The sequence below is a fragment of the Pristiophorus japonicus genome, unplaced genomic scaffold (assembly GCF_044704955.1).
Source record: "Pristiophorus japonicus isolate sPriJap1 unplaced genomic scaffold, sPriJap1.hap1 HAP1_SCAFFOLD_29, whole genome shotgun sequence".
In the NCBI taxonomy this organism is placed as follows: Eukaryota; Metazoa; Chordata; class Chondrichthyes; family Pristiophoridae; genus Pristiophorus; species Pristiophorus japonicus.
The window spans coordinates 11435823-11463058 of record NW_027252668.1 but is presented as its reverse complement, the minus strand read 5'-3'; the positions used below and the strand labels follow the sequence as shown (position 1 = coordinate 11463058).

The 27236-nt window shown below is 44.6% G+C and overlaps 1 non-coding gene across 1 annotated transcript; it reads left to right on the top strand.

Moving 5' to 3' along the window:
- The first annotated feature begins 3974 nt into the window (after window positions 1–3974).
- Window positions 3975–4047, top strand: trnak-cuu (transfer RNA lysine (anticodon CUU)). Its single transcript has one exon. It is a non-coding gene; the product is annotated as a tRNA-Lys (tRNA).
- Window positions 4048–27236: the final 23189 nt, after the last annotated feature.

The window sequence follows — 27236 nt, the reverse complement described above, 5'->3', positions numbered from 1 at the left end:
ACATATTGTTCTAAGAAACAATCCCGTATGCATTCTATGAATTACTCCTCCAGGCTACCCCGTGCGATTTGATTTGACCAACAATATGTAGGTTAAAATCCCCCATGATTACTGCCGTTCCTTTTTCACATTTCTCCATTATTCCCTTGATTATTGCCAACCCCACCGTCAAGTTATTAATTGGGGGCCTATAAACTACGCCCACCAGTGACTTTTTCCCTTTATTATCTGGAATCTCCACCCACAATGTTTCAACATTTTATTCATTAGAGCCAATATCATCTCTCACAACTGCCAGAATATCATCCTTTATTAACAGAGCTACCCCACCTCCTTTCCCTTCTTGTCTATCTTTCCGAATTGTCAGCTACCCCTGTATGTTTAATTCCCAGTCTTCACCACCCTGCAACCACGTTTCTGTAATGGCCACCAAATCATATCCATTTGTCGTGATTTGTGCCGTCAACTCATTTACTTTATTTTGAATGCTGCGTGCGTTTAGGTAGAGTGTTTAATACTAGTTTTTAAACCATGATTTTTTGTATTAACCCCTCCGGCAGCCCCTTTATATTCATACATATTGTCCCTTCCTATCACCTTGTGGTTTACACTTAACCCAGTGCTACTCTGCTCTTTTGCCTCCTGCATTTTGCATTCTTTCTTGAGGTCCTGTTTACTGTGCTCTCACCCACTCTAACTAGCTCAGAGCCCTCTCCTGCGTTCTGAACACTCCTCGCATTGAGGCACCGAGCTTTCAGGCTTGCCTTTTTATTACACTTTGACCCTTTAGAATTTTGCTGTACAGTGGCCATTTTTGTTTTTTGCCTTGGGTTTCTCTGCCCTCCACTTATACTCATCTCCTTTCTGTCTTTTGTTTCTCTCCATTTTGTTTCACTCTGTCTCCCTGCATTGCTTCCCATCCCCCTGCCATATTAGTTTAACTCCTCCCCAACAGCACGAGCAAACACTCCCCCGAGGACATTGGTTCCGGACCTGCCCAGGTGTAGCCCGTCTGGTTTGTACTGGTCCCACCTCCCCCAGAACCGGTTCCAATGCCCCAGGAATTTTAATCCCTCCCTGTTGCACCACTGCTCAAGCCACGTATTCATCTGAGCTATCCTGTGATTCCTACTCTGACTAACACGTGGCACTGGTAGCAATCCCGAGATTACTACTTTTGAGGTCCTACTTTTTAATTTAGCTCCTAGCTCCTAAAATTCATCCCGTAGGACCTCATCCCTTTTTTTACCTAAATCTTTGGGGCAATGTGCAGCACTACAACTGGCTGTTCACCCTCCATTTTCAGAATGTCCTGCACCCGTTCTGAGACATCCTTGACCATTGCAACAGGGAGGCAACATACCCTCTGGAGTCTCGGTTGCGGCCTCGGAAACGCCTATCTATTCCCCTTACAATCGACTCCCCTATCACTATCGCTGTCCCACTCTTTTTCCTGCCCTCCTGTGTAGCAGAGCCAGCCACGGTGCTATGAACTTGGCTGCTGCTGCCCTCCCCTGATGAATCTTCCCTCTCAACATTACTCAATGTGAGGCCAACGTGATATCCGCTACACTGCATTCCTTCAAAGGGCGAGAAACCACTGAATATAAAGGATGAGCTCACAAATATCAGGGCAGTGCAGTCTGGTCAATGTCAAACCCTCCTTTCCTATTCAGCAGTGGCATGAACGGGAGTCAGACGCCACAAAGTTGAATTAAAGACACAAATACAATCAACACTTGCAAATCTTTCCAGTGTAAAAGTCATTCACTTTATTTGAAATGCTACTGCGTTGAATCTGAAAATACGCATGTTGGGATTTTAACTTCACTACTGATTGTATTTTTTGTGCATGGTAGGAATAACCGGTGCTGTTAAATTTGAAAAAAGTTGCCCCAGATTCGTGGTGTCATCGGCAATCAAGATTTTGATCCAGAAAGCTATAACACAGTGAGTAAAATGAGATATGGTTTTCGAGTTAAGATGCAAAGCACAGGACAAATGATTGAAGTACGGACTGTTCCTGAGTTAGCATTTGTTTGATTGTGCAAAAGAAGGTGAGGGGTTAATTAATGATGGTTTCCCGTGAAAGCAAGAGAAAACTTTAAGAAGAAACCATACGGTGCCTGTCAGGTGAGCGCTACTTGTGATACCTGGTGGGAATGGACGGAGATTTTAAAGACCCTTATATTACAGAACCTTCTTATAGAGGAACATCTCCAGCACGCTATGTAGGTCTCATGGTGCAACGGTAGTGTGTCTGACTTTAGATCCGAAGATTACGTGTTTAAATCACGTCGGGGTCACTGTTCGTTCGGATATTGTTCTTCCAGAATTAATATTTCTTTTGCTGTTTGGCAATAACCAGACCCTTGCTCCAAGGTCTGTCTCACTGTTTCCCCGGTGTCAGGCAGAGAATATTTTTTTATTTAAAAAAATACTTTATTCATGTAATAATTTGTACAGTACATTCAAAAGCAGTTCAGTACATTTAGCTGCGGTCAGTAATCCCATACACTACATTTGGGTTCTGACGGCAGTTCCTGTCGATATATTCCCTTACTTTTCAGTTCCAGTGCAATTCGGTACAATACGGGATACCTTGTAGTACATTCAACAAATTACATCACACGTGTCACTGTACAGTACATGGAATGGGTAACGGTACATTTACACTTTTTTTCAACGTGCATCACGAAACAGACCTTACATTGTACATGGCACTACAGATGTGTTTACAGATCATGGTGCTCCATGTACACAATAAAGAAGTTACAAGTACGGCCCGAGGTGAGTTTTATATTGATTCCTGCCCCGGGGTTTACCATGTCAGAAGGACTTTAAACTGTGGCCCTTCCCCACCCTGCCTTTGCGGCAACTGCACCACTTTTAAGTGCGTCCCTCAGCACGTAATCCTGGATATTGGATTGCGCCAGTCTGCAACACGCAGAGGTGGACATCTGCTTGCTCTGGAAGACCAGCAAGTTTCGGCAAGACCAAAGAGCATCTTTGACTGAGTTGATGGCCCTCCAGCAGCAGGTGATGTCTGTCTCGGTGTGTGTCCCTGGGAACAGCCCGTAGAGCACAGAGTCCTGTGTTACGGAGCTGCATTCTCACGGCTGTGACCAGGGTTCAATTCCCGGTCAGGGAAATTGTACTTTTAATTCAAAACCTTATAAAAAAAATAGTTCATCTCTTTTACACATCTTTATGCATCTGCTGTGTAAAAAAAATAGAAGCATTGATTTAAACATCATTTATTAATTCATAAAATTCTATTGTCATATGATATATTTTGGTCTGAGCATATGAGGAAATTTTCTCCCGATCACATTGGGTTTTATTCTGGTAATCTGGTGCTGAAAGTGGAGATGTTTCCGCAGTGTCGCAGTTAACACGTTCGCCTCACACGCAAATCATCGACACCATCAGAGGCAGTCCCTCGGGATCGAGGAGGACTTGTTTCCACTCCCAAAGTGAGTCCTTTGATGGCTGAACATTCCGATATGAGAGCCACAGATCCTGTTACAGGTGGGACAGACATACGTCGAGGGAAGGGGTCGTTGGGACTGGTTTGCCGCGTGCTCCTTCCGCTGCCTGCGCTTGGTCTCTTCATTATCGTTGCATCGAGCCTCAAAGAGCTCAACGCCCTCCCGGATGGACTTGCTCGGGCTGTCTGCGGCCAGGGTCTCCCAGCTGTCAGTGATGATGTTGCACTTTACCAGGGAGGCTTTGAGGGTGTCCTTGTAACTTTGCCGCTGTCCTCCTTTGGCTCGTTCACCCTGAAGGAGCTCCGCATAAAGACGTAAACATAAACACATACGGATTAGGGGCCGGAGTTTGCCATTCGACCCTCGAGCCTGGTCCACCATTGAAGAAGACCCTGTCAGTTCTTCAACAGCAAGTTTTAACATCTGGGGCAGAGCCAACAGGCGCCTGGCTGCAATGAGTGAAAAAAAGTGCGTTGGTCCGAAGCCTGGCTAGCTCAGTCGGAAGAGCATGAGACTCTTAATCTCAGGGTCGTGGGTTCGAGCCCCACGTTGGGCGATTTCTTTTCATTTCATGTTGCTTTCATGGAAAACCTCTGACCGAAACGGCACAAAACAAAAATGTTCCTTTCAAAGTCATTAAACTCCGAAATTTCCACGCCCCGCGAATCTCCTGAATCAGATGACTCTAGTTTTGCTGACTCAATCCATGTCACTTTGCAATGTTGTGCTCCCACCCACACTATGAAATGTGCCAATAACTTATCGAATCATGGAATGGTTACAGCACGGAAGGCCATTCGGCGCAACGAGCCCGTGCCGACTCTCAGCGAGTTCCACTCCCCCACCCTTTCCCGGTAGCCCTGCAATTGTTTTTCCTTCAGAAACTTATCCAACTCCCGTCTGAAAGATAAGATTGAATTTGCCTCCACCGCCCTTTCAAGACGTGCATCCCAGATCCTAACCACTCGGTGCTAAATGGCCATCTCCTGTTCCTATGGGTGAAGTCTGGGAAACACGAGATCAATTCCTGCCACACTCACAGGCTTCTTAAATATAGCACCTTCATTCTATTCTCGTAAAATCAGCTCCTGACGTTTCGGCCAGCTGTGTCAGTTAAAGCTCTGGTTATATTCCTAAGATTAGTTTAACCACAGTGATTCTGTCGTGTAGCGGTTGTTAGTTTTGCCTCACACGCGAAACGTACCCCGTTCGAGCACGGGTGGAAACATTATTTTGGAGGCTATTTTTGCTGTGAAATAAATTGAACAAAAGTCGCCCCCGGTTCCTTTTCGCATGAGCACTGAACATTTTAAACCAGTCTCCAACATACAGAGTGAGTAAAGTCAGTAAGGGGAGAAAACTTCATCAATGATTCAAAATCCTTAAACAGTTAAAGTTCAGTTATTGAAGTTTCCACTGTCCCTCAGTAGCAATTCTACAAAACAACGCTGTCGGTTAATGAATGGGGAATAAAACAAATAATCTTCACCCATCCCCATCCCCCGACACACAGTTTAATTTGTTGCATGTCATTATTTTAAAGATTTTGAATGAAAGATTTACTTTCTGCATCCGGGCTCCCTCTGTGAGCACCGCATCACTAAACGAGCAGGAAACACATTAAAGAGTTTACCACAATTGCTGACATTTCTTAGCTTTTTTCTTGTGTTTTTTCAGCTCTTCGTCCTTTTCAGCTCCTGACTGCGGATATTGCTGTGATTAAACCTGAACACAATGCAATGTCTGTCTCACTGTTTCCCCGGTGTCAGGCAGAGACAAGCCTGCTGCCCTCATTTATTTCATGTGACAGGACAGAAAAGTTCAAAATCAACCTGCAAGTGGCCTCACGCAGTACTGAATAATCAGGATGGCCTAGCGGTCTAAGGTTCTGTGTTTAGGTCACTGTCTCCTCTGAAGATGTGGGTTCATGTCCCCTTTCTGATATATTTTTTGAAGCAAAAACTAATGTGCGATAAAATGGAACAATAGCAGTCCGGTGTGCATTGTCACATGATGCAAGCTACCTCGGACGCTGACCAAAGCCCCATGCACCGAGCACATGTTCAGGAAAACCCCGGGGGAGAGAATACCCGGTCATTGGTCCTTCCAGTCACACTGAAGAAGTGTCCGGTCTGAAACATTCCAGAGTAATAACTTGCAACTGGAGTATCTAACAGTCAGGATGGCCAACCGGTCTAAGGTGCTGTGTTCAGTTCACAGTCTCTTCTGGTGGTGTGGGTTCAAATCCAGCTACTGACATTCAGTGTTTTTAATTACAAACTCATTTGTTTGGACACCACTCTTCAGTGCTTTGGGAGATTCATCGAACTTAATAAAATGACCCCACTTCAATGACAAACAACGATATCAAAGTTATTTCTCAAACCGGGAATCGATCCTTGGTGGCTATAGCGAAAGGAATGGTTTTGTGAAACATTGAAATGTGCCCTCTAAATATCTCGCACTCCTAATATAAAAACACGGTTATAATTTGTTTCAGTGCAAAAGAAGGCAGGCTCGAAGGGACAAATGGCCGACTCCTGTGCCTGATTCTTGTGATCTTATACAGAACAAATGATCAAATGAACAACTCTCCCTCAGTTCGCATTTCTTTCATTGTGCAAAGGAAGATTGTGGGTTCATTAACGATATTTTCCTGTGAAAGCACCATAAAAGTTGAAGGAAAATAATTCACCCAACATGGGGCTCGATCCCACGACCCGGAGATTAAAAGTCTAATACTATGCCGACTGAATGAGCCGGGCCTGCTAAAGTTGCATCTTCCGGACGCTGATTGCTGCCAGGCGCCTGTTGGCATCGCCCCGTGGGTTTATCTCGAGCTTCATACCACGAAACCGGTTCTCCTGAATTTCAAGGCTTGTAAGGAGATCAATCATCAAAAGCCGTGTCATTAACCACAGCTGGGCCGTCAATTTTCTGATCGAAATGTTCTTTCAGTCCTTGTCAATATCTCTTGTCTATTTGCCGGTGTTTCCCGATTCCGTCAGTCTCTCTGGCTCTCTTTAGTTAGGTGTGGTCACCTGCAGGTTGATTCTCGATGAATGCCTGTGTTTGTGTCTTCAACAACAACAGAAAATGTTTCTTATATATTTCTTACGTTCTCACCAATGCCTTGATATCCTTCCTAAATTGTGGTGCTCAGAACTGTAAACAGTTCTCCAACTGAGACCTAAACCGGGATTGAAAAGGTATGGTATAACTTCCTCGCTAGTGTCCTCCATTTCACGACATATAAAGCCCAGGGCCCTGTATTCTTTTGAAACAACTTAGCAAATTATCTACCCAGCTTCAAAGATTTATGTGTGTAAATCACTCAATCCTTCAACTTCCCTTTTAACATAATACCATTTAGTTTATGTTTTCTCATATCACCTCCCTTTGTTTCCCAGACCTTACACACAGGTACAGGAGGAGGCCCATTAAGCCCCTTGAGCCTGTTACACAGGAACAGGAGTAGGCCCATTCAGCCCCTCGACTCTGTTGCACAGGAACAGGAGGAGGCCCATTCAGCAACTCGAGCCTGTTACACAGGAACAGGAGGAGGCCATTCAGCCCCACGAGCCTGTTGCACAGGAACAGGAGGAGGCCCATTAAGCCCCTTCAGCCTGTTACACAGCAACAGGAGGAGGCCCATTCAGCTCCTCGAGTCTGTTACACAGGAGCAGGAGGAGGCCCATTCAGCTCCTCGAGCCTGTTACACAGCAACAGGATGAGGCCATTCAGACCCTCGAGCCTGTTACACAGTAACAGGAGGAGGCCATTCAGCCCCTCGAGCCTGTTACACAGGAACAGGAGGAGGCCATTCAGCCCCTCGAGCCGGTTCCGCCATTCAATGTGATCATGGCTGATCTGTGACGAAACTCCATATACCCACCTTTGGCCCATATTCCTTAATAATATTGGTCAAAATGCGATGTAAAATGAACAACTGACCCCGCACCAACTACCCTTTGCAGAAGGGAGTTCCATTCCTCTCCCACCATGTGTGTGTAGGAATGTTTCCGAATTTCACTCCTGAAACGTCTGGCTCTAATGTTTAGACTATGGCCCCTAGTCTACTACTCCCCAACCAGCGGGAATCATTTCTCTCCACCTAATCTATCTGCTCCCTTATTATCTTGAAAATTTTGATCAAATCACTGCTCGACCCGGTAATTTCCAGTGGGTGTAATCTCATATCTTCATGTAAACCTTGGAATCCAGGTATCATTATGGGAAACCGACACATTGCTCCCTCCAAAACCAATATAGCCTTCCTAAGGCAAGGTCAGTGAAAACTGAATCAAGGGACGGGTCTTACTAGATTTAATCTGATGGTTTCCAGCAGGCATTTGGAAAGGTCGCACACATCATCATCATCATCATCATAGATGGATCCTCGCACAAGGAAGGCTTACTTCCACATGGGTTAACAGGTGTTTCAATGAAGGACCCGATGTTGCAGTCCTGAACTCCAATCAAAGGGTGGAAGATGCCTGTGGGTGGATGGTTTTAATGTAGTGTGACCATTGCACACCAGCCACCACACTGGCTTGACAGAGCGAGGTCTTGGTCCAGTGGCAAGGGTTAACGAGGACGGCTGGAGACCTGCTCTGCTGCACGTCATAAAAACCCAGGTCGTCGGTTGGTGCATGGGCAGGAACATCGCCGGGACCCAGGTACAGCGGAGGAACTCGAAGGTCAGTGTGGAGGAACGGTGAGAGATCGTGGTGGAGGAACGGAGAGAGATCGTGGTGGAGGAACGGTGAGACATCTTGGTGGAGGAACGGTGAGAGATCGTGGTGGGGAACGGTGAGAGATCGTTGTGGAGGAGCGATGTTAGGTCGTGGTGGAGGAACGGTGAGACATCTTGGTGGAGGAACGGTGAGAGATCGTGGTGGGGAACGGTGAGAGGTCGTTGTGGAGGAGCGATGTTAGGTCGTGGTGGAGGAGCGGTGAGAGGTCGTGGTGGAGGAGTGGTGAGAGGTCGTGGTGGAGGAGCGGTGAGAGATCGTGGTGTTGGAACGGTGAGAGGTCGTGGTGGAGGAGCGGTGAGAGGTCGTGGTGGAGGAGCGGTGAGAAGTCGTGGTGGAGGACTGACGAGAGGTCCTGGTGGTGGAACGGTGAGAGGTCGTGGTGGAGCAACGGTGAGAGATCGTGGCGGAGCTGCGGCGAAGGTTAAACACAAGGGATGTTGGCAGAAATCAAAGTTGAGGCAATGTATGTGTTGTCTATCTGTAAAGCATGCACTCCCACGTTCTGCCACAGGGAGCTCATCCCCTGAAGTCCCAAGGGATCCCAGCACTACTTGGGAGCACTGTATGTAAGCCGGCCCCTAAGGCGAGCTTCTCACTCTGGAGTGTCTTATGAAAGACTGAGGTCACTCTTACTTTAACCTCCCTGTGTGCAGCATCATCTGTGTTAGGACCACAATAACTGGCGACGAGAATACGAATCCAACACAAACTTGCAGCAAACTGTTGGCATCCTGAAGAAGTTTTCGGAGGGTGAGGACTGGGAATCCTATGTCGAATGGCTAGACCAGTACTTTGTAGCCAATGAGCTGGACGGAGAATGAAGTGCTGCAAAAAGGAGAGCGGTCCTCCTCACATTCTGTTGGGCACCGACCTACAGCCTCATGAAGAATCTTCTGGCTCCAGTGAAACCCACAGATAAGTCGTATGAGGAGCTGTGTACACTGGTTCGGGAGCATCATAACCCGAGGGAGAGCGTGCTTTGGTGAGGTATCGGTTTTACACGTGCCAGCGATCTGAAGATCAGGAAGTGGCGAGCTACGTCGCCGAGCTAAGGCGACTTTCAGGATAATGTGACTTTGATGGCTACCTGGAGCAAATGCTCAGAGACTTTCTTATACTGGGCATTGGCCACGAGACCATCCTACGAAAGCTTTTGGCTGTAGAGACACCGGCCCTCAGTAAGGTCATTGCGATAACACAGGTATTTATGTCCACCAGTGATAACACCTAACAAACCTTTCAGCACACAAGTGCTAGCAATCTTCATAAATTAAGTGGAACTGTGTTTGTCAGCAGACAAGTACAGGGCAGAAACCACGAGTCTGCAACTGTCAGCAGGCCTCAGGTGACCCAGATGTCTCAGAGTCCCCAACAAAGGATGAATGCAAGGCAATTCACACCTTGTTGGCGTTGTGGAGGCTTCCATTCAGCCTATTCATGCCGCTTCAAAGGGTATGTTTGCAAGAGCTGTGGAAGAATGGGGCATCTCCAACGGCCTTGCGAATGAGCTGCAAGCTCTGCAATACCTGCTAACCACCATGTGGCAGAGGAAGATCGGTCCATGGTGGATCAAAGCAATTTAGAGCCTCAGAGAGAGGAGGCAAATGCTGAAGTACACGGGGTGCACACTTTTTCGACGAAATGACCACCTAAACTGCTAAATGTAAAATTGAATCGCTTACCCATAACCATGGAACTAGACACTGGCGCTAGCCAATCTATCGTGATTAAAAATATGTTTGAGAGACTGTGGTGCAACAAGGCATTCAGACCAGCCCGAAGCCCCATCCACACGAAACTGTGAATGTACACCAAAGAGCTTATCACTATCCTGGGCAGCGCCATGGTCAAGGTCACCTACGAGGGCACGGTGCACAAACTGCCACTCTGGATTGTCCCGGGCGATGGCCCCACAGTGCTTGGAAGGAGCTGGCTGGGCAAAATCGGCTAGAACTGGGATACCATCCGAGCGCTATCACATGACGATGAGGCCTTATGTACCCAGGTTCTGAACAAATTTCCTTCCATTTCTGAGCCAGGCATTGGATGCTTTTCCGGGGCGAATGTGCGGATTCAATTGGTCCCAGAGGCACGACCCATTCACCACAAGGCGCGAGCGGTACCACACATGATGAGGAGAGAGTGGAAATCGAGCTGGACAGGCTGCAACACGAGGGCATCATCTCCCTAGTGGAATTCAGCGAGTGGCCAGCCCGATTGTTCCAGTGCACAAAAATGATGGCACGGTCAGGGTTTGCGGCGATTATAAAGTAACTATAAATCGTTTGTTGCTACAGGACCAATACCCGCGACCTAAGACAGACGACCTATTTGGCGCGCTGTCAGGAGGCAAGGCGTTCACCAAAATTGACCTGACTTCGGCCTACATGACGCAGGAGCTGGAGGAGTCTTCGAAGGGCCTCACCTGCATCAACACGCACAAGTGACTAATCATCTACAACAGATGCCCGTTTGGAATTTGGTCGGCTGCAGCGATCTTCCAGAGAAACATGGAGAGCTTACTCAAGTCAGTACCACACACGGTGGTCTTTTAGGACGACATATTGGTTATGGGTCGGGACACCACGGAACACAGTCAAAACCTGGAGGAGGTCCTCCAGCGAATGGAACGTGTAGGGCTGCGGCTGACGAGATCGAAATGCGTCTTCCTGGCAACAGATGTGGAGTTTTTGGGGAGAAAGATCACGGCGGACGGCATTCGGCCTACTGACGCCAAGACAGAGGCTATCAGGAATGCGCCCAGGCCACAGAACATCACGGATTCGCGGTAGTTCCAGGGACTCCTCAACTATTTTGGTAACTTCCTACCGGGGTGAAGCACCTTTTAGAGCCCATACATGTGTTATTGCACAAAGGTGAGAACTGGGTATGGGGAAAAAAAAACAAGTAATTGCTTTTGAGAAAGCCAGAAACCTTTTATGCTCCAACAAGCTGCTTGTATTGTATAACCCATGTAACAGACTTGTGCTAGCATGTGATACGTCGTAGTACGGTGTCGGGCTTGTATTACAACAAGCTGAAATTGCGGGCAAGTTGCAAACTGTCGCCTATGCTTCCAGGAGCTGTCTGAGGCCGAGAGCGCCTACAGCATGATTGAGAAAGAGGCATTAGCATGTGTGTTCGGGGTAAAGAAAATTCTACAGCCCCTGTTTGGCCTCAAATTTGAGCTGGAAACCGATCACATACCCCTCACATCCCTGTTCGCTGAAAACAAGGGGTTAAATACTAATGCCTCAGCCCGCATACAAAAGTGGGCATTCACATTCTCAGCGTATAACTATACCATCCGCCACAGGCCAGGCACTGAGAACTGCGCGGATGCGCTCAGTCGGCTACCATTGCCCACCACGGGGATGGAAATGGCGAAGCCTGCAAACTTGTTGATGTTGGCGCAGTCCGCTGACTTGTTGATGGTTAGGGAAGCGTTTGAAAATGATAAATCACCTGTCACGGCCCACCAGATTAGGACTTGCACCAGCCAAGATCCTCTGCTGTCTGTAGTAAAAAACTATGTACTGCATGGGAGCTGGGCCAGCATCCCCGTTGAAATGCATGAGCCAATCAAGCCGTTCGAGCGGCGAAAGGACGAGCTGTCCAGTCAGGCAGACTACCTGTTGTTGGGCAACCGCCTCGTGCTAACAAAAAAGGGCAGGGAGACGTTCATCTCGGATCTCCACAGCACACACCCGAGTATCGTAATGATGAAAGCGACAGCCAGATCCCACGTGTGGTGGCCCGGTATCGACTCTGACTTGGAGTCCTGTGTATGGCAATGCAGCGTATGTGCTCAGTTGACCAACGCGCCAAGAGAGGCACCACTAATTTTGTGGTCCTGGCCCTCCAGACCATGGTCGAGGTTCCATGTCAACTATGCGGGCCCATTTCTCGGTAAAATATTCCTGGTGGTGGTGGATGCTTTTTCAAAATGGATTGAATGTGAAATAATGTCGGCAAGCACCGCTACCACTACCATTGAAAGCCTGAGGATCATATTTACCACCCACGGCCTGCCTGACATACAAGTCAGTGACAACGGGTCATGTTTCACCAGTGCCAAATTTAAAGAATTATTGACCCGCAATGGGATCAAACATGTCACCTCGACCCCAGTTAAACCAGCCTCCAATGGGCAGGCAGAGTGGGCAGTACAAACCATCAAACAGAGCCTTAAACGAGTCACAGAAGGCTCACTCCAAACCCGCCTGATCCGAATACTGCTCAGCTATAGCACGAGACCCCACTCGCTCACAGGGGTGCCCCCGGCTGAGCGACCCATGAAAAGGACACTTAAAAGCAGACTCTCGCTGGTCCACCTCAAACTGCATGATCCGGTAGAGAGCAGGCGTCAGCAACAAAATGTAAATGATGCGCTACCTTGTCATGGAAAATTTATCTGAATGACCGTGTATGTGCTAAACTATGGACATGGTCCCTAGTGGATCGCGGGCACGGTGATAGCTAAAGAAGGGAGTAGGTTGTTTGTCGTCAAACTAGACAATGGACAAATTTGCAGAAAGCACCTGGACCAAATGAGGCTGCGGTTCACAGACTGCCCTGAACAACCCACAGCAGACACCACATTTTTCGAAACACAGTAAGCCCATGGTGGAAGACAAGCCATCGTGGGCAACAAAGGCGATCTTTTTAAGTCGCGAGTGCCTTTCTGCTGGATCTGACAGCAGCTGCGTGTGCTAGTAAAGAGCTCAAATGTAATAGAGCCCAGTGCAGGCAGAACAGAAAAAGAACATTTATTGTGAAAGTTAAAATGTAGGGAATGTATGAAATTATACGTATGTATAAATACTTATGTATCTATATATATATATAAACAAAGTTAGTCAGTCAGTCAGTCATGTCTTGTCTTGCCTTGTCTTGATTTGATTTGTATTTGAAAATAAGGGGGAAGGAGCTCATCATGTTACACAGCCCATACGCAGCCTCTCGCTAAAATTGCTATGTTTCTAACTTATGTCATTTGCCTTCTTTCAGATGTGGAATAACAAAATCCCACAGCAGATGCTTCTCCTGTCAAGCAGTCCTCGAATGCGTGTACAATCAAATCAGTATGACTTCAAGTTGCATGTAATGCCTTTTTTCTCAGGCGACATGAAATGCACAGTAAGATCACGAATCATGTTTGCACGCACTCCCTCATATACACAAGCACACAAACAAACTAAAATTCCAGCACCCTCCAAAGGCAGTTTTTGAAATTTGAAATTTGAAATCCGGGACAGACAGCACATCCCTTTTAAACAGACACAGAACGAACCGGGACTTATAGCACACCATTTTCGAGAGACAGGAAATGACCCCGACCATCAGCACATCAACTTAAAAGGGATACGGAAACAGAATGAACAAAAACAGAGAATTCTGTAAAACTCAGCAGGTCGTGCAGATTCTATGGATGAAGATCCCGGGTTTACGTTCAGTCAGATGATCATTCCGATATTTTAGGAAAAATGTAAAGTTTACAGATTTTTTCAACTAAAATAGCGCCTGGAAAAAAATAGGCAGCGAGGAAGGACAAATGGGGATCTCTGTGATACGGAGGAGTGATGGAATAATAAATAGCACAATGCGAAAGGGCAAAAGGGTGGTAAGCTTGCAATAAAGTAACAAAGAATGGTCCAGACGAGGTGTAAGTAGGAACAGCAGAACCATTACCAGACAATGGGATCGGCGCTTATGATCCGATACACTGAACCTAATGTTAAGGCCAGAAGACTATAACATCCTGAAATATAGTGTGTGGACGCCTTTTAATCAGACCAGGCAGCTTGGCCACCCCGGATTGACTTCCTGTACGGTTTGAATTCGGCAGCCAAGGGTCTAATTCAAAAGCCAGCTTCTCACATCTTTTCGGTGCTAGAGAAACAGGACACAATCATATTAAGGGCAGAGTATCTTTCACTTTGAATTGAAGATTGACGCCGAATGTATGCTTATCCCAATGGAGGTGAGCTCATGCATGCAGAAATGAAGATATACTGATCAATATTGGCCGGTACCAAACATGGCATTAGGATGTCCAATGAGACACAAAGCCGAGTACATCTGAGATACTTTAACTTTACTCAGTTAAGTGAGTTTCACTTTGCTCCTGGGAAACTCCAGGATTTGGACGCTGTGGGATCAACGAAGCGAAATCACACGTTTTAATTTGAAATATGTCTGTTTTCTCAAATGTTTACCGGCTCAGAAGCCATTCTTTGACTAAACGTTGGCAGGGCTCGTCTGGGATTTGAACCCGAGACCTCTCGCATTTCAATTTTGAAAATCCCAAAACGAAAATGATACACGTCGACCAACGAGCCTCCGACATAAATGACCGTAGCTCTCAGATTCTGACGGCAGTTTACCATTCGGCCCATCGTGCCTATGCTGTCTCTCAGAGTCCTATCGAATGAGTCCCCCGATCAAAAGTCCTGTTAATGTTTTCACTTTGATGAATATATTATTAATTTGTAACATTACATTACCAAAGAGCTGCATCCTTGTCAGCAAAAGATGAATTTGGTAATGAGATTAAGTGTGATTGAAACAAAAAACAGAGGGGTCAAATGACGTTGGTGGGTGCACACTGGATTAGCAGTCCATCGCCTGAACCTCTCGGCCACCTCGCCTCCTATTTAAAGCGACATCAGACATCCATCCTTACTTTTTGCATCCAAACAGGTATAATGTGCAAGAGAGTCTACTTCAGCGTCTGTTCTGCCCGTGCAACCAGATCGGCAGTGATGAAAATGTACCATTAGCTTCTTAAAGCAAACAACCATCCTTTACTTAAGGTGAGTGACTGTACGAGATGGTTGGTTTTGAGGCAGAATCATAATAATAAATATAACATTTCACGCGGCGAGCAAGTTGACCGCGGCAAGACTTGAATCTGCAATCTTCTGATAACAACGCGGTTACAACCGAAATCAGACGCCTTATCCATTAGGCCACGCGGCCGCTGCCGTGCACGCAACATTTGTTGCTTTTTATATTGAGAGCAAATTTGGGACAGGGGTATATTTCAATGAATGGATGTGGGACACCATGAGCATATTTCGTGTAATGAATAGATGCGCTGCGATATGGATGCGCACGGGCACAGGCAACGTCTCTGTAGCTTGAAACTCAACAGTTTAACAATTCGTTCATCGCAGCTGAAATCACACTCCTTTTAAAAATACAGAATGATCCGGCATTCTGAGATATTTCGACTTAAAAGGGCAGATTATGAACCGGAACTGACAACCACCCCGTTTAAATAGACACCGAATGATCCGGGACTGCAAGTACATTCCTCTTACAGATGTAGAATGACCCTTGACTGACAGCAGTTCCGTTTTAAAAGAATATAGTGGAATTTCTATCATTCCTGAAGGCAACTGTGCTGTGCGTGAGTGAGCGTGGGGCTCAGGACCACGCGGGGCTGGGACGGGTGTTGAAGCCACACGTAAAACCAACCCAGAAAAAAAGCCAATTTGAAATATATATATATTTATCATAATGTGAAAATAAATAAATTTACATTTTTATTTCAAATAATTGAATTTGATTTGATTTCACTAAATACATAATTGTTTCAGAATCTTTATATTTTTGATTGAACGAAGGCTGCGTGACTGGATAAATTCAACTGGAAATCAGGGGATGCAGTCAGTAAATACTCAAACACCGTCAGCCCATGGTGGAAGACAAGCCAAGAGGGAAGATATGGGCAACAAATGCGTTCTTTTAAAGTCGCGAGTGCCTTTCTGCTTGATCTGGCAGCAGCTGCTTGTGCTGTGAAAGAGGTCAAATTAATAGAGCCCAGTACAGGCAGAACAGAAAAAGTACAATTATTGTGAAAGTTAGCATGTGGGGAATGTATTTAAATATACAAATATATATATATATATGTATATATATATATATATACAAAGTCAGTCAGTCAGTCATGTCTTGTCTTGTCTTATACATTACATTAACACAACCTGAGCTCCGAGATCAGTTTGGGACCCATTGCCTGAGTGGGCGGGGCAATTTCTCCCGGGGTTAGGTTTGCTTTCAAAGAAGTGTGAGAAAGTTTTGCTTCCTTTACTTTCGGGCCGAAAAAGCTCAGTTGGGAGAGCGTTGGGCTGAAGATCTAAAGGTCCCTGGCAGGGCACAAATCTTGGGTTTTGGCAATTTATGTTTATTTTGTATTTTCTTCAAATTGGAGGGGAGCAGCTGGTTTGATATGTGGATAATGCTTGAGGGACAGGCTGTTCAGCGGTTGTGTGATATTATCAAAATGAATTCTGTTATATTCAGCGCTCTTTTTCTGTTACTTTCCATTTACACTCTGCCCAGTTTTGTATATGAACAGTGATGAAAATGTAAAGCAAACAGCCTTCCTTTACTTCAGGTGAGTGACTGTACGAGATGGTTGGTTTTGAGGCAGAATCAAAACAAAGAATATAAAAATTCACCCGGCGAGTAAGTTGACCATGACAGGACTCGAACCTGCAATCTTCTGATAGCATCGCTGTTGTAACCGAAGTCAGACGCCTTATCCATTAGGTCACGCGCCTGCTGCTATCGGGCGAACATTTCCGGTTTTTTATATTGAGAGCAAATTTGGGACAAGAGTTATATCAAGGAATGGATGTCGGAAAACATGAGCATATTTCGAGTAATGAACAGATGCGCTGCGATATGGATGCGCACGGGCACAGGTAACGTCAATGTACCTTGAAACATAACAGTTTAACAATTCGGTCATCGCAGCTGAAATCACACTCCTTTTAAAACTATACAGGATGATCCGGATAGTGAGAAAATACGTCACAAATGGGCAAATTATGAACCGGAACTGACAACCATCCCGTTTAAGCAGACACCGAATAATTCAGAACAGCAAGCACATCCCTATTACAAAGAGGTAGAATGACCCTTGACCTCAGCAGTTCCCTTTTAAAGGAATAAAGTGAGATTTCTATCATTCTTGAAGGCAATAATGCTGTGCGTGATTGAGCGTGGGGCTCAGGACCACGCTTGCTGCGGCGGTTGTTGCAGCCACAGGTGATAGAAAGGCAGGACGGAGTGAGGGAAGTAAAACCAACCCAGACAAAAAGCCAATTTAAAATATATATATATTTATCATAATAAGAAAATAAATAATTGTACAATTTTATTGCAAAAAAGTGAATTTGATTTGATTTATATAAATAAATCATTGTTTCATAACCTATATACTTTTGATTAAACGAAAGTTGCGTGACTGCATGAATTTCACTTGAAATCATGTGTTGCAGTCAACAAATACCCAAACACAGTAAGCCCATGGTGGAGGGCAAGCCACGAGGGAAGATGTGAGCAACAATGGCAATCTTTTAAAGTCGCGAGTGCCTTTCTGCTGGATCTGACAGCAGCTGCGTGTGCTGTGAAAGATGTCAAATGTAATAGAGATCAGTGCAGGCAGAACAGAAAAAGCACATTTGTAGTCAAATTTAAAAAGTAGGGAATGTATGCAAATTTGCTTATATATAAATATTTACATATGTACATACATAAAGAAATTCAGTCAGTCAGTCATCTCTTGTCTTGTCTTGATTTGATTTGTATTTGCAAATAAGGTGGAAGGAGTTCAACATGTCACACGCAAGCTCTCGCTAAAATCGTTATGTTTTATCCAGCTTTTACCACTCGGCTGGAAAATTCAGCTCATGATTTGCGGCGGTGCAAAAGCTTACCGGCCCGCCTTCTAGTTTCACTGAAATTATGATGTCAATCGTCATGCAGTGCTCTGCCAGCACCCCGGATGGAAAAGTAGGCCCTAACGTCTCATTATACGCCCTCCCCAGGAAACGCCTGAAAAACCAGACATTCGCAGGGTGCAGCAGGCAGTATTTGCGGCGTATTTAAATAGAGTGATGAGGATCCTACATCGCAGGTCACATTGACTGTAACAGTTCCGCACAGCACACTGGCTGAAGTTCTGACTTGAAAGCGGCAGTTTTATTTGCCATTACAGTTTCCTAACAACGTCAGTGGTGCAGGTAAATATCTCATGATCTCAGTAGCGAGAAGTCTGACCTTTTCGATGTGCAGTTAAAATCAGTAGAGTTTAGTGGGAATTCCATCGCATGAGGTGTTGTGACGTTAAAAAGCTGTCTAGAAGCCAATCACAATGAAGAATTCTCACAGCCAGCGAACCATTCAAATGGAGAGTGACACAGTTAATTCAGAAACTAGGGACCTAAATTAAGGAAAGGTAACTTCCATGGTTTGAGGCGTGAACTGGCTAGAATAGACTGGCAAATGACACTTAAAGGGCTGACGTTGGAAAGGTAATGGCAAACATATAAACATCACATGGATGAACTTCACCAATTGTACATCCCTACCTGGAGTAAAAATAAAATGAAGAATGTGGCTCAACCGTGACTAACACGGGAAATTAAGGATAGTGTTAAATCCAAGGACGAGGCATATAAATTAGCCAGAAAAATCAGCAAACCTGAGGACTTGCAGAAATTTAAAATTTAGCAGAGGAGGCCAAAGGGCTTAATTAAGAGTGGGAAAATAGAGTACGAGAGGAACCTTGCCGGGAACATAAAAACTGACTGCAAAACTTCCATATATATGTGAAGAGCAAAAGATTAGTGAAGACAAATGTTGCTCCCTTGCAGTCGGATTCATGTCAATTCGTAATGGGGAACAAAGAAATCGCAGACCAATTGAACAAAAGCTTTGGTTCAGTCTTCATGAAGGAAGACTCAAATAACCTTCCGGAAGTACTCGGAGACCGAGGATCGAGTGGGAAGGAGGAACTGAAGGATATCCTTATTAGGCGGGAAATTGTGTTAGGGAAATTGATGGGATTAAAGGCCGATAAATCCCCGGGGCCTGATAGTTTGCATCCCAGAGTACTTAAGGGAGTGGTCCGGAAATAATGGATGCATTGGTGATCATTTTCCAACAGTCTATCGACTCTGGATCAGTTTCGATGGACTGGAGGTTAGCTAATGTAACACCACTTTTTAAAAAGGGAGGGAGAGAGAAAACGGGTAATTATAGACCGGTTAGCCTGACATCAGTCGTGGGGAAAATGTTGGAATAAATTAGTAAGGATGAAATAGGAGCACATTTGTACAGCAGTGACAGGATCGTTCCAAGTCAGCATGGATTTATGAAACAGCAGATTTTTCTCCTGTCAGGCAGTCCTCGAATGCGCGTTCAATCAAATCACTGTAGCTTCAAGTTGCATGTAATGCTTTTTTTCTCACATAACATGAAATGCACAGTAAGATTGGATAGTACGTTTGCACGCACTCTCTCGCTGACACAAACACACAAATAAACTAAAATTCCAAAGGCAGTTTTTGAAATTTGAAATCCGGGACAGACAGCACGTCCCTTCAAACAGACACAGATTGATCCGGGACTGATAGCACAGCATTTTAGAGACACAGAGAATGACCCCGGATAGACAGCACATCACCTTAAAAGGGATATGGAAACAGAATGAACAAAAACAGAGAATTCTGTAAAACTCAACAGGTCGTGCAAGTTCTGTGGATGAAGAACCCGGGACCACGTTCAGTCGGATGGTCATTCCGATATTTTAGGAAAAATTTAAAGATTGCTGATTTTTTTCAACATAAGTAGCACCTGGAAGAAATAGGCAGCGAGGATTGACTAAAGGGGATATCTGTGATACAGTGGAGCGTAGGAGTGATTAAATAATAAATGGCACAATGCGAAAAGGCAAAGTGGGTAGTAATCGGGGAATAAAGTAACAAAGAATGGTCCAGAGGAGGTGTTAGTGGCAACAGCAGAACCATTACCAGACAATGGGAGCGGTGCTCGTGAACCGATACGTTGAACCTAATGTTGAGGCAAGAAGACTGTAACATGCTTGAATTAAAGGATGTGAACGCCTTTTAATCAGACCAGTCAGCTTGGCCATCCTGGAATGATTTCCTGTACGGGTTGAGTTCGGCAGCCACGGGACTGATTCAAAAGCGAGCTTCTCACATCTTTTCAGCGCTAGAGAAACAGGACGCACTCATATTCAAAGCAGAGTAGGTTTCACGTTGAAGTGGAGATAGACGCGGAATGTATGTTTATCTCAATGGAGGTGAGCTTATGCGTGCTAAAGGAAGATATACTGATCAAGTATTGGCCGGAACCAAACACGAGTTTCGGTTGTCCAATGAAACACAGAGCCGAGTACATCTGAGATACTTTAACTTTACTCAGTTCGATGAGTTTCACTTTGCTCCTCTGAAACTCGATGATTTGGATGCTGTGGGAACAACGGAGCGAAATCACAAGTTTTAATTTGAAATATGTCCGTTTTCTCACATGTCGATTGGCTGAGAAGCGGTTGTTTGATTAAAAGTTGGCAGGGGTGTCCCCCGGATTTGAACCCGTGTCCTCTCGCATTTTAATTATGAATATCGCTAATTGAGCATCATACTTCGAGAAAAGCGAGACGCCGACAGTGAGGAGCGTAGCTCTCAGATTCTGACGGTAGTTTACTATTCGGCCCATCGTGCCTGTGTTGACTCTCAGAGACCTATCTAATGAGGCCCCCTCTCCATAGCACTGCTAATGTTTTCCCTTTGATGAATGTATTATTAATTTGAGACACAACTTAAACAAAGTGCAGCATCCTTGTCAGTAAAAGTTGAATTTTGAGGTCAAATGTGATTGACAAATAAACTCGACGGGTTAAATGTTTAATACAATAACGACGAGGGTGGGAGCACACTGGATTAGCAATCCATTGCCTGAACCTCTCGGCACCTCGTCTCTCATTTACAGCAACATCAGACATCCATCCCTTACTTTTTGCATCCAAACAGAAATAATGTGCACGAAAGTCTACTTTACCGCCTGTTCTGCCCGTGCAACCAGATCGGCAGTGATGTAAATGTGCCATTAGCTTCTTAAAGCTTTCCTTTACTTCAGGTGAGTGACTGAACGAGATGATTGGTTTTGAGGCAGAATCAAAACAAAGAATATAAAATTTCATGCGGCGAAATGGTTGACCGCAAACAGGACTGGAACTTTCAATCTTCTGATAACATTGCGTTCAACAATCGAAGTCAGACGTCTTGTCCATTATGCCACGCAGCAGCTAGCGTCCGCGCAAAATTTGTTGCTGTTTATATTGAGAGCAAATTTGGGACAAGGTTTCGATCAAGGAGTGCATTTCGGAAAACATGAACATATTTCGAGTAATGAATCGATGCGCTGCGATATGGATGCGCACGGGCACAGGCAACGTCAATGTAGCTTGAAACAAAATAGTTGAACAATTCGATCATCGCAAGCTGAACTCACACTTCTTTTAAAACTATACAGGATGATCCGGCATTATGAAAAAATCGGACTTCCATGTGCAAATTATGAACCGGAAATGACAACCATTCGGTTCAAACAGACACCGAATGATCCGGGACTTGAAGCATATCCCTCTTACACAGAGACAGAATGACCCTTGACTGACAGCAGATCCCTTTTAAAAGAATAAAGTGAGACTTCTATAATTCCTGAAGACAATTGGGTTGTGCGTGAATGAGCGTGGGGCTCAGGACCACGTGGGGCTGGGACGGTTGTTGATGCCCCAGGTGATAGAAGGCAGGAAGGAGGGATCGAATTAAAACCAACCCGTCAAATCCAATTTACACGTTTTCACGTTCAGTCGGATAATCACGCCGATCTTTTAGGGAAAAGTTAAAGATTACTGACTTTTTTCAACAAAAAAAGAGCCTGGAAAATATAGGCAGCGAGAAAGGACAAAAGCGAGCGCCTGTGTACATTGAAACGCAGCAGTGATTAGTTAATAAATGGCACAATGGGAAACGCCAAAGTGAGTGATAATCGGGCAATAACGTAACAAAGGATGGTCCAGAGGAGGTGTTAGTGGGAACAGCAGAACCATTACCAGACAATGGGAGCGGTGCTTATGATCCGATACTTTGAAGCTAATGTTGAGGCCAGAAGTCTATAAAATTCCTAAAATATAGGTTGTCAACGCCTTTTAATCAGACCAGGCAGCTTGATCACTCCGGATTGATTTCTTGTACGTTTGAATTCGGCAGCCAAGGGACTAATTCAGAAGCCAGCTTCTCACAACATTTCAGCGCTAGATAAACAGGACGCACTCATGTTCAGGGCAGAATGTGTATCATGTTGAAGTTAAGATTGACGCTGAATGTATGCTTATCCCAATTGAGATGAGCTCATGCGTGCAGAAAGGAAGATTTCCTGATCAAGTATTGACCGAAATTAAATACTGGTTTAGGTTGTCCAATGAGACACCGAGCCAAGTATATCCGAGAGAGTTTAATTTTACTCAGTTATTAAATTTCACCTTGTTCCTGTGAAACTCTGCGATTTTAGCGCAGTGGGAACAACTCCGCGAAATCACACGTTTTCATTCTTAATTTTTCTCACATGTCGACCGGCTGTGAGAAGCGGATCTTTGACTAAAAGCTGGCGGAGCTCGTTCGTGCTTTGAACCCGGGATCTCTCGCATTTCAATTTGAAAATCCCAAAACAATCCTACCCCAAGACCAACAAGCCGCCGACAGCGAGAAGCGTAGGTCTCAGACTCTGACGGTAGTTCACTATTCGGCCCATTCAGCATGTGCTGTCTCTCAGAGACCTATCTAATTAGTCCCAAATGACCATAGCCCTACTAATTTCTTCCCTTTTGTTCAATATATTATTAATTTGAACATTACATGAGCGAAGTGCAGCATCCTTGTCATGAAATGTTGAATTTGGCCATGACATTAAATATGATTGAAAAAGTAACCGAAGGAATCAATTGTTTAACCTGCACAGCACACTGGATTAGACGTCCATCACCTGTCATTCGCAGCCACCTCGTCTCCTATTAACAGCTACATCAGCAATTGAATTTGATGCTTTTTGCATTCAAACAGAAATAATGTTAAAGAAAGTCTACTTCACCGCTTGTTCTGTCCGTGCAACAGGATCGATATTGAAAATGTGCCATTACCTTCTTAAAGCAAACAGCCTTCCTTTCCATCAGGTCAGTGACTGTACGAGATGGCTGGTTTTGCAGCAGAATGACGACAAAGAATATAACATTTCGCGCAGCGAGTTAATTTACCGCGACTCGACTCAAATCTGCAAATTTCCAATAACGTCGCGGTTACAATCGAACTCAGATGCCTTATCCATTAAGCCATGCGGCTGCTGCCACGAGGAAAAAAATTGTTGTTTTTTATATTAGGAGAAAATTCGGGGCAATAGCTGCACAAAGTAGTGGGTTTTGGAAAAGATTAGCATATTTCCAGTAAATGAACAAAAGCGCTGCGATTTTTGCGCGCACTTTAGCTGGGCTTCGAACTTGGAACACAACAGCTTAACAATTCGGTCATCACAGCTGAAATCAGACTCCTTTTCAAAATATACATGGTGATCCGGGACTATGAGAAAATCTGTATTTAAGAGAAAGATTGTGAACCGAAACTTACAACCATCCCGTTTAAACAGACACAGAATGATCAGGGAATGCAAGCACATCCCTTTTACACAGGTGTAGAATGACCCTTCACTGACAGCAGTTCTCTTTTCAAAGAATAAAGTGGGATTTCTATCATCCCTGAGCGCAAACGTGCTGTGCGTGAGTGAGTGTGGGGCTCCGAAACACGTGAGGTTCGGAAGGTGATTGAAGCCCACGGTGATAGACAGGCAGGAAGGACGGAGGGAAGTAAAACCCTCCAGAAAAAAAACTATTTAATAACATTTATCTACTTAATTTTTTAGGAAATGTATTGATAAGAATTTTAGTTTACAAAAATTGAAATTGATTTGATTTCAATAAATATATAATCAATTAATAATGTATTTATTTTTAGATCGAACGAAGGCTGTGTGTGTCCAGATGTTTACCATTGGAGATAAGGGTGTGCACCCAGTAAATACCAACAGGCACCGTCAGCCCATGGTGGACGACAAGCCACGAGGGAAGATGTGGGAGGCAACGGCCATCTTTTAAAGTGACGTGTGTCTCTCTGCTGTTTTTCAGATATGCAATGTCAGGATCCGACAGCAGCTGCTTGTGCTGCGAAAGTGGACAAAAGCAATAGAGTCCAGTGCAGGCAGATCAGAAAAAGCACATTTATTGTGAAAGTTAAAAAGCGGGGAGTTATACATTGTATATAAGTATACACTCATACACACACACGTATATACTTATAACTATATAAACAAAGTCTGTCAGTCAGTCAAGTCTTGTCTTGTCCTGTTTTGATTTGATTTGAATTTGAAAATAAGGTGGTTAAGGTAATCATGTCACAAAGCCCACACGCAAGCCTACGCTGGAATCCGTATGTTTCTAACTTGTGTTTTTTTGAATTTTTTCAGATGTGGAATGGCAAGATCCCACAGCAGATTCTTCTCCTGTAAGATATTCCGCGAAGGAGTGTTCAAGCAAATCGGCATGGCTTCAAATTCCATGTAATGCCTTTTTTCATACATGATATGAAATGCCAAGCACCATCGCACAACACGTTTGCACTCTCTCCCTCTCTCTCTTACACAAACTCACAAACAATCTTAAATTCCTACACCATCCAAAGACAGTTTTTGAAATTTGAAATTTGAAATCCGGAATAGACAGCACATCCCTTTTAAACAGACACATAATGATCCGGGACTGATAGCATATCCATTTTAAACAGACACAGAAATTTGCGGGACTGAAAGCAAATCCCTGTGAAGCAGATACAGAATGTTCTTGGACTGAGAGTTCTTTAATTTTAAACTGGCCCAGAATGACCCGGGACTGAGAGCAAATCCCTTTGAAAACAGACACAGATTGATCCTGGAATGACAGCAAATCGGTTTAGACAGACACAAAATGGTCCATGACCTCTAGCATTTCCACTGTGAAAATCACAAAGAGAGATTCATAGCCCGGGACCAACGAGCAGCCGACAGTAAAGTGCATAACCCATTCTGTATTAAAACGGCTTATTCTGACGGTAGTGAAGAAAGCTATTCGGCCCATCGTGGCTGTGCTGTGTCTTTGAGAGAGCGAACAAATTAGTCCCCCTCTCCATAGCCCTGCGAATAACAACATAACAACGTAAATGTTATCTTTGATGACTATATTGGGCCTGAAGTCATTGTACTAGTCTCCCCCCAGGCGCTCGGCTGCAAATAGTGATAACGTTCCACACCTACCTTTTGCTCCTGCACCCTCCGCATCTGAGGCCTTCTCTTCCCGCGCTTCGCAGCGCATTCACGTCTTCGAGCTGCGGAGGGAGAAGCTGAATTCACCTGGCTCTGGACAGCCAATGAATGTACAGTATTATCATTCGTAATAATAGCATCTCCGGAAGTAGTGATTCTCAGTATTACGAGTGAAAACACCCCCATCACCCAAACACACATAAAAAGTAAAAAAATACACCTCACGTATGTAATATTAATTTAAATTAAAGTTAACAAATGTGTTAGAAAAAATAAATTATTCGGATTTTTTTTTAAAGTTTGATATTTTGGGTTTAAATAAACCTTCCTTAGTGGACAGAGTTTTTAAACATAAACATGTTATTACATTTTCTTTCTATATGTTTTTATATTTTTTACATGTTTAAACACTCTTATGCTGATAAAAGTCGGCTATGCACCTGCTTTTCCCAGGCGCAAGCAATTTAAGGACATTCGCTGGGCAATTGATGGGCAAATAGCGCATTCACACGCGAATGTCCTTCTCCTGAAGAAGCGTTGGGTCTGTCAAGCAAGAATTTGACATTGGAAAACCTGGTTTTAAGTGCATGCGCCTCGCACATCAAAGAAGGGCTTTTGTGGGTGCTTGCCGGTTGCGTACGTACTCCGTACAGACCCAGTCAGGCCGGAATTACAGGCCCTATCTTAATTTGAGACATGACATGACCAAAGTACAGCATCCTTGAAAGTAAAAGGTATTTACGTGATTGACAAAACAACACGAGGCTTCAAACTCTTTACACAATAAGGAAGAGTATGCGATTCGGAGCCACGCATGCAGATCACAATGGATTAGCAGCTATTCCCCTTAAACTCTGGGCCACCTCCTCTCAGGTTTGAAGCAACGCTAGACATTCAATTTCCTGCTTTTTGCATCCAAACAGAAATGTTGTGCAAGAATATTAACTTCACCACTTGTCCTGCCTATGCAAGCAGATCGACAATGTTGAAAATGTGCCATCAGCTTCTTAAAGCAAACGGCTTTCATTACTTCAGGTGGTGTACACACGTGGAATTAAATGCACCAGATACAGCAGAAGTCGGAGCTGCTGAAATAGAGGAGTTTGGTTATTCATAAAAAGAATGAATTGGGATGGGGCAGCAGAAACAGGGGAACTAGCAGTTCCGGAAACAGGGGAAATAGGAGCTCTGGAAACAAAGAAATTGGAGCTCTGAAACATCAGCATTGGTTGATCTGCAGAAACAACGGAATGAGAGTGTCCTCGAATGACGGGAAATTGGATCAAGAAAGAGTTGAATTAGGATCTCCAGAAAAACGGAGAATTAGGATCAACAAAAACAGGGGTATTAGTACCTCCAGGTTTGGGTGAATTAGGAGACCGTAACAGAAACCTGAAAATTATTAGAGAGCTAAATAAACAGGGACATTACGAGAGAGCTACAGTTACAATGGAATTCTTAACTCCAAATACTGCGACATTAGGAGGGGGCATCATAAACAGGGAAAGTAGGAGCGCCAGAAATAGGGTAATTAGGAAGAGGAAAATTATGAGCTCCAGCACTTTACCTTATTAAGCAGGGGAATTATGAGCAGCAGAAAAGGAGAGTTAGCAGGTGAAGAAAGAGGGGAACGAGGTTCACCTGATACAGGGGAAGTATGAGCTCCAGTGACAGGGGCATTATTTACTCCAAAACATGGGACAAAGATGCTACTGAAACATTAGAAGTAGGAGCTGCAGAAACAGTGTAATTGGAGAGCCAGAAA